Source organism: Phaethon lepturus, unplaced genomic scaffold (assembly GCF_000687285.1).
Source record: "Phaethon lepturus isolate BGI_N335 unplaced genomic scaffold, ASM68728v1 scaffold22940, whole genome shotgun sequence".
In the NCBI taxonomy this organism is placed as follows: Eukaryota; Metazoa; Chordata; class Aves; order Phaethontiformes; family Phaethontidae; genus Phaethon; species Phaethon lepturus.
The window spans coordinates 1-8,089 of NW_010514394.1; the positions used below are offsets into that span (position 1 = coordinate 1).

Here is an 8,089-nt window from a genome sequence, read left to right on the forward strand (position 1 = left end):
TGGAGTGTATCCAGAGAAGGGCAACAAAGCTAGTGATGAGTCTGGAGAACAAGTCTTATGAGGAGCAGCTGAGGAAACTGGGATTGTTTAGTCTGAAGAAGAGGAGGCTGAGGGGAGACCTTATCGTGCTCTACAACTACCTGAAAGGAGGTTGTGGTGAGGTGGGTGTTGGTCTCTTCTCCCAAATAACTAGCGATAGGCCAAGAGGAAATGGCCTTAAGCTGCGTCAGGGGAGGTTTAGATTGGATATTAGGAAAAAATTCTTCACTGAAAGAGTGGTCAAACATTGGAACAGGCTGCCCAGGGAGGTGGTGGTCACCATCACTGGAAATGTTCAAAACACGTGTAGACATGGCACTTCAGGATATGGTTTAGTGGGTATGTTGGTGTTAGGTTGGTGATTGGACTTGATGATCTTAGAGGCCTTTTCCAACCTTAATGATTCCATGATTCTATGCAGTTTCATCACTTATGCAGAGTGATGTCATGACATGACGAGATATGTCATAAGGGGAAAGCCGGGTTTTGAGGAGCAGATTTTTGCCTTGCTGGACAAAGAGTGAGCACCTAAAGACAACCAAAGCTGCCCTGAGTCATCTGTTCCACATGGACCCTCTTTGTCTCTTGATTCATCCTCCCTGAGTGCCTTAAAGATCTGGCACTGTTGTCTACTAGTTACCTCATGCATCCTTCAGAAGCGTTTAGCATTACAGGGAGAAGTTGGGAGAAAAACTGCTGACTTCTGGAGGGACTAGCATTTAAATAATAATAAAAAAAAGACAGTGTTTTGGACTGATGCTTTCCCCACATTTTTTCCAGTTCCAGAAAACAATGGTTTATCACTTCACTACAGAGAACTGCAAAATGCATGGTCATTAATATAGTGTCTGTATGACAGAGGAGAAATAAAAATAACACAAAAAATGAGTGGGAGAAAACCTTGTTTGTAGTTCTCAGACTGCAGATCTTCTTACAGGAGAGTTACATGCCTGGGTTATGCTACTGCTTTCCCACAGTTAATAGTCCTGACCCTGTCATTTGGCAAGGGATTTCTGCAAGGCTCTGCAGTACTGGTGATCACCCCAATACAAACATGTCTGTGAGCCGCGGAACAATGCTCTCACACCATCCTAGGGCACTGGGAAGCACACTGAGATCAAGACATCCTGGGGGCTGAATTAGAAGGGCCAGCTCTTGCTCAAATAGTTTGCTGTGCCACTGATTCAGTTCTTGGGTGTCCCAGGCCCCATGGTCATGACTGCTTTTCTACACTGTTCACACATCTTAAAATAGGTAGGTTTGTAACCCTTTCTTACTGGAGACTGCCGTGACATACACTCACCACCCTTAAACAACTCTTCAGTTACGAGCTGAGCTGATCTGAAAAGACTCATTTTGGAGCATTTTGTACTTTGATCTACAGGGAGACTTCCTTGCTCTAGAGATTCAAAAGTCTATTACAGTCAAGAGACAAGTGCTTGCACTCTGCAAGTGAAACATGGGGAATTCTGCAGAAACTGCATTTACTCAGGTATGTGGGTGTTCAGCTGATAGAGTGAGCTGACATTGCACAACTGCCTAAGAAGCACTCTAGCGTGGTTGAGGAAGTTTCATCAGCAATGTCTCTGCCAGGACAAGAGCAGAGAAACACAGGACTGCAAGGCAAGTCTGGACACAGCTGGGATCTGAACAGGGCAGAGGATACATCTGCTCCTGCCTTGTATGACACAGAGCATACTCCACACCAGATTCATGCAGTCATAGAACGACTGAATAGTTTGGGTTGGAAGGGACCTTTAAAGGTCATCTAGTCCTGCAGTGAGCAGGGACATCTTCAACTAGATCACGTTGCTCAGAGCCCTGTCCAACCTGACCTCAAACGTTTCCAGGGATGGGGCATCTACCACCTCTCTGGGCAACTTGTGCCAGCGTTTCACCACCTTCACTGTAAAAAATTTCTTCCTTATATCTAGTCTTAGTCTACCTTCTTTCAGTTTAAAACCATTACCCCTTGTCCAATTGCAAGAGGCCCTGCTAAAAAGCCTGTCCCTATCTTTCTTATAAGCTCCCTTCAAGTACTGGGAGGCTGCAATAAGGTCTCTGTGGAGCCTTCCATTCTCCAGGGACGGTTCTCTCCAACTCTCTCAGCCTGTCCTCATAGGAGAGGTGTTCCATCCCTCTGATCATTTTGGTGTCCCTCCTCTGGACCTGCTCCAACAGGTCCATGTCTTTCCTGTGCTGAGAGCTCCAGAGCTGGATGCAGGACTCCAGGTGGGGTCTCACCAGAGCGGAGTGGAGGGGCAGAATCACCTCCCTCAACCTACTGGCCACGCTGCTTTTGATGCAGCCCAGGATACAGTTGGCCTTCTGGGCTGCGAGCGCACATTGCCAGCTCATGTCCAGCTTTTCATCCACCAGCACCCCCAAGTCCTTCTCAGCAGGGCTGCTCTCAATCCCTTCATCCTCCAGCCTGTATTGATACTGGGAGTTGCCCCAACCCAGGGGCAGGACTCTGCACTTGGCCTTGTTGAACCTCATGAGTTTCACACGGGCCCATTCCTCGAGCTTGTCCAGGGCCCTCTGGATGGCATCCCGTCCCTCAGGCATGTGAACTGCACCACTCAGCTTGGTGTCATCTGCAAACTTGCTGAAGGTGCTCTCAATCCCACTGTCTATGTCACTGATGAAGATATTAAACAGTACTGGTCCCAGTATTGATCCCTTAGAAACTCCAGGAAGGAACCCTAGGATTACAGAGCCTGGCTTGCAGCTACTACAGTGATCACTTTATAGGATTCCTCTCATAAAAGCAGAACCAGAACCTCTCAGAACCAGTTTGTATTCTTGCCATGAAACTTCCCGCTGAGGGATCTCCTTGCTCACATCAGGAGGAATATTCATTTCCAATATTAAGTTCATCAGTTCATCACAGACAGTCCATACATCTTGAGCTAACACTGCCCTGCAGCTGAAATAGCTTTTCTGCCTTTCTGCTATTGCTCCAACATATTGACAGCAAGTACTCAGCACTCCCACCAGCCTCATGCCCTTAGCCTGAACCCAGTAAGAGGTCGTTGTATACATTTTCCCCTGCCTCAGCCACCCTAGAAACAGTTCTAGGTGACCACCAGGCTTCTGGATAAAGAGGTGGCATTTCCTAGTATCTCAATTGGTAGACAGGAAGTTAATAAATGCTGACAACCAGCTGATGTGCTGGACCATGCTGACAACTTCCAGCCCCACAGATCTGCTTTCAACACAAGCTATTAGCATCTCCCTTATCTCCCTTTCAGTCATTTTTTTGAGAATCTAACAGTACTTGTGCTGTGTTCCCTCTTCTCACACTGAAGTAATCATTGCCCCTCTAATATTATGTCCAAAGTATTAATGAAGTCTAAATGGAACAAGTCTACTTTGTAGGAACAAATCTACCTTGTAGGTGCTTCCAATGGCTGGAAGAAAAGATCAGACATAACTTCCAGGCATGCATGTTCCCATTTCTCTTACCTGGCAAATCAATTCTGTTGGCAAGGAAATAGAGCCCTTAGCTGCAGTGCAAGTCTACTGCGGTATTTTATTCAATTTTGCCTTCATTTCAAATATTTTTCTTGAAGAGTTTTTTGAAAGCCTTCCAGTCTATCCATGTTATGATAACAGATCAACAGCTGCCTAGGTTAAGCTGTACTTATCCTAAATACAAATACAACCTTTGCTAGTGTTTCTGGCCTACAGAACCATGCTCTGATGAAATTTATTAAATTCTTGCCTCATGGAGTTGCAATGTCACGTGATTGATTTTTGACACATATTTGGGATGGAGATCATTGCCTCACGGGTTTGAGCACACGGATATCTTTTGGTTATACTTCCTCTTTAGAAATTATTATTTCCACTTCTTTCCCCTTCCTCTTGCTGCTCCTCCCCCTACTCTGCAGACTTACCCTCAGGAGAAAAATAAAAAAAAAACAGTAGCCCAGACTCAGTATAATTCTGAGGCTGTACACAATCTTTCATCTGGAACCCCTGCTAACTGCATAGCAGCCCTATTTATTCTTTCTCTCCTTGTTCTTTTTTTATTCACTTTGCTCCAGCAGTTTTTGTTATTTGTTTTAATTCCTTTTGCCAAGTCTCACTCAGCTTGGCCTCTGGCAATCCTCCCTCACAATTTGTAACCTATAATATGTTATCTTCTCCACTGCTTAATTTCCTTTTGCACATCTGTTAAGATCTCTGCTTAAATATATATTTTTTGTTGGCTATTTATCTAGCTAAGACTCCAGCCCCTTCTCTCTGGAGAAGGGAAAGGAGAAAAGCCTTTCCCTTTGCGATGAGAGCTCCAGATGGAATTTCTTAATGTCAAAAAGATAAAAGATGTGTCTTGTCCGCATTTAACTTCCCATGGTCTTGGAGTTGGCTGGCTGCAGATAGCTCTTCCTTTCCAAACACCCCCTCTGTTGCCTCCTTTTTTATCTCCCTCTTCCATTCAAGTTTTATGCCTTGGAAAGGACCATTAGTGATCTCACCCACCCCACTGTGAACTCACTGGAAGGAACACTTTAAGCTTGGTCCTGGCCAGCTCCCTGAAAAGTCTTCGCAGTCAGATCAACAGGCCTTTGCCACCATTGTCAAAATACTGTGTGCATATACAGCCAGAAGAGTCAACTCTAAGAATGAGCAGGGCCATGGTGTTAATTCTGGCAGCTGATGTTTGTCAACCTCATCACACGAATGGACAGCTTTGGACTGTAGGTTCCTGTGGGTTGAAACACACTTTGATAGTCTCTCACTCTCCATGTTGTGCCTTGAGTATTACTTCATGGTCAAAGTAGAGCCAGTCCACTCTGAGCTGCAGACTCCACTTGGAGAAGGTGGGGAAGAAGCAGCAGCATTTCATTCTCACTCTCAATGCCATTGAACATTCAAGCTGAGTAAAAACAGCTCCCTGGGGCAGGGAGGACTGAGAGCTGGGAAAATGGGCAAAACCTTAAGAGTTGTGTATGTGCAGTGGAGATAAGGACTACGCAAGGGCTGAGAATGAGAACAAAAATAGTTGGAAGCTCACGAAATTACTTTGGCTTTGCTTTCCTTTTTAGATGAGGGATTTCTTGTCTGGCAACTTTCCCCTCTTTTCTCAGGTGTCTGCAAAAGAATTCAGAAATTTGCAACTTTTCCGTATGCATTTGTTCAGCTGTAATTCTTGTTCCTCAGTTTTCAGTGCCCAATACTCAGACAGAGTCAGCACCAGTAACCATCATGTAATTATTTTTATCATCTGCCCCTAGATTGCCTGGGATTGTCTCAGGTCAAGCTGGTTCCATAGACCTGCACCCTACAGTCTGAGTAAGCAGGCCCTTGCAGAACCTGGCTGGGCCATTGCTGAATCACAGCTAGTGAGCAGGCCTGAGTTGCTAGTTCCTCCAAAAACACAGCACTGTGCAGGGACACCTTTAACCACTGAGTGCACAGGTCAGGGCTGCACATCTGATGGGCTTACGCTGCACACTGTGCATGAACATCCAAGCTTTTTCATCCAAAGCAATGCCTGCATTTAAGACCTATGAGACCTGCCTGATAGAAATGCCATCCATTTTCCCCCATTCTGGCCACCTGGACAAATCTCTCCCAGCAACTAAAAATTAGCCATGTATTATGGCTTGTCTTAAATGCTACAGAGGTCTAACTCCCAGCAAGGTAGCTGCTGCATAAAAGGAAAACAAGGACAACTAATTCTTACCACAAGGAACTTAAAAACTAAAGAGGCAAAAGAGTCAGCTGAAATTAGCCTCTTCTAGAGATGGAGCTCATGGAACTGGAGAGATTAATTGACTTAATTAGGAAGTCAAGAGCTGAGGCAATAATTAAACTGAAATCACCTGAGAATGCAGCAAGTTCCTTAACCTCAAGACCATTCTTCTTCTCTAAATTGCAGGCAACGTTTCTCCTCCCTGATTGGATGACCCCTGTAATTAATCAGCATTGATTTCAAACTGCTCTTTTAGGTGTAAGCCTTTTCCCCGCTGCTGGCTGTAGTGCAGCTACTGGCTAGCCTGGTTCAGGCGGCTGTCAAGCTCCTGGAGAATGAGCAGCTGCAGCTGGTGTGCTTATCCTGCTGGATCTGCTGTGGGAAGCAAAACTGGACCACCACAAATAAACTGTTCCATGCTGACTCATTTCAAAGGAAAAAAAACTGTTTTCAAGATGCTGTGAGGGCCTGCTGTATTTGTCACCTGGTGACAACTCTCACTTTGGGAAAGAATACAAAATCCACCAGCTCCCAGTGAGGAGCATATTTATCCACATCTTGAGGTTAAAATTCAACCTGCACTTTGATGGACTGCAGTAGGTGAAGAAACAGAATGAGTGATAAGCCTAACTCCCCCTCTCCCCCTGCAACTGTCTCCTCTGTCACTCCCATTACCTCTCTGTCACCTTCCGCATTGTCTTGTGCAGGCTGAGTGTGTTTGGGGGGGCTCACTGTAGACACTTATGCAAACCATGTGTACAAAGCCACTTACAGTCAAACACTCCTGAGGTTTGGATGTGGGAATTTATTTCAGGACATGGTGTCACACACAATGGCTGTACAGCAGTACACACATAAGAAAACAGCCAGAACAGAACGACTACCTGCATGCATGGCAGCAGCGCAGCACTGCAGAAGCCTGCCGCACACCCACTTCTGCAGCATGGAGCTCCACTCAAACCCAACAACTGCTGCTGAGCTTTTCTACGCTTTGTTTTTTGAAACCCTGCATTTCTTTTTAAACCATTTCTGTGATTCCCTTTCAGAGGAGAGGTTATTCTGGTATATACTAAGATTTAAATTACATGGTAAGGGCCTCCTTTAACAACCAACTTGAATTTCATTCCAGGCACGCTGCTATACCAGCTGTCCCCGTTGCACAGGACTTCTCCCACCCCTGCTGCTTGCGTAACCAGTGTCTGACCGAGGTAATGAGATCAATTTTTGTTCCTGTTACTTGGGGCATCCAAAAGAGAGAGGCTGACAGCCCATACATTTGGGAAGGGTTTGGGGCTTTTCTTACTTAAGCTTGTTAGATTTAATGGCAGAGAGCAAAAGGACTAAGATCAGCTCAAGCAAATTCTCTCTTTGCTGGGAACCACAGCAAAAAGGAAAATGTCCCTTGAGTTTCTGTACTGCCTAAAACCTGGGCTTTTGCTGGTGTGTTCGTTATGGTGAGAGGTGCCTGTATGAATACTGATAGTTTGTGCATGTCTGCTAGTGTTAGATAGGACCCTCAACAAACCCCTGGGAGCTGTCACCTCCCGTGTTTGCATTTGTCTGATTAACTTCTGCAGGGTGTGGGATGGGGGATCCTGGAGCCAACTGGCTGCAGACCTTTTCTGCTATTTCCCCCTGCAGCTTTACAACCAACTACAAGAAAATCATTCTGTGGGTGCACTGGGATCCGAATGCTCAAGTGTGGATCCCTTAAGGTAAATGAAGGAGTTAGGCTGAGGCATGCCTGGGCATTAGAAAAATGTTTGCTGGCTGGGAGGAGCTGTTACACCCAGACTAGCATTGACACTTATCCCGCTCTGGTGCAGGGGGCAGGTGCTGTTCCCACTTCCGTTACCTTGGTCCAGCTCGGTCCCCCGGAACCAGCCCTCGGAGCGGGAATCCACCACCTGGAACCGCAGGGACCCCACGTTCTGGATCATCTCCTCGAAGGTCTTCACTAGGGCCATGTTCAGCTTGGCCTTAAAGACAGCTGGGGCAGGCTGGCTGACCTCTGCCGTAACGGGGTGGCCCTCCTTCACCCAGTTCTTGAAGCCGCCATCCAGCACGGAGACCTCCTTGTGCCCAAAGGCCCGGAACATCCACCAGGCACGGGGGGCGTAGAAGGTGCCCAGCTCATCCCCATCGTACACCACCACATGGGTGTTGTTGCTGACCCCCAGGTCCCCCACATAATCAGCGAAGTGGGACTCGCTGGGCAGCATGAAGTCGTAGGGGGAGGACTGGTCCCGGCACTCTTCGATGTCAAAGAAGGACGCACCAGGGATATGCCTCTCCTTGAACTCCTGCCGGGCGTTTCGCTCCTGTGGCGGGTACCAGGAGGCATCC

The 8,089-nt window shown here is 46.7% G+C and overlaps 1 pseudogene across 1 annotated transcript; it reads right to left on the bottom strand.

The window, feature by feature from the left end:
- Positions 1–7,494: 7,494 nt before the first annotated feature.
- Positions 7,495–8,085, bottom strand: LOC104625302 (annotated as a pseudogene). The gene has a single exon (XR_738078.1). The product of XR_738078.1 is annotated as a thiosulfate sulfurtransferase pseudogene (transcript).
- Between the last annotated feature and the right edge of the window lie 4 nt (positions 8,086–8,089).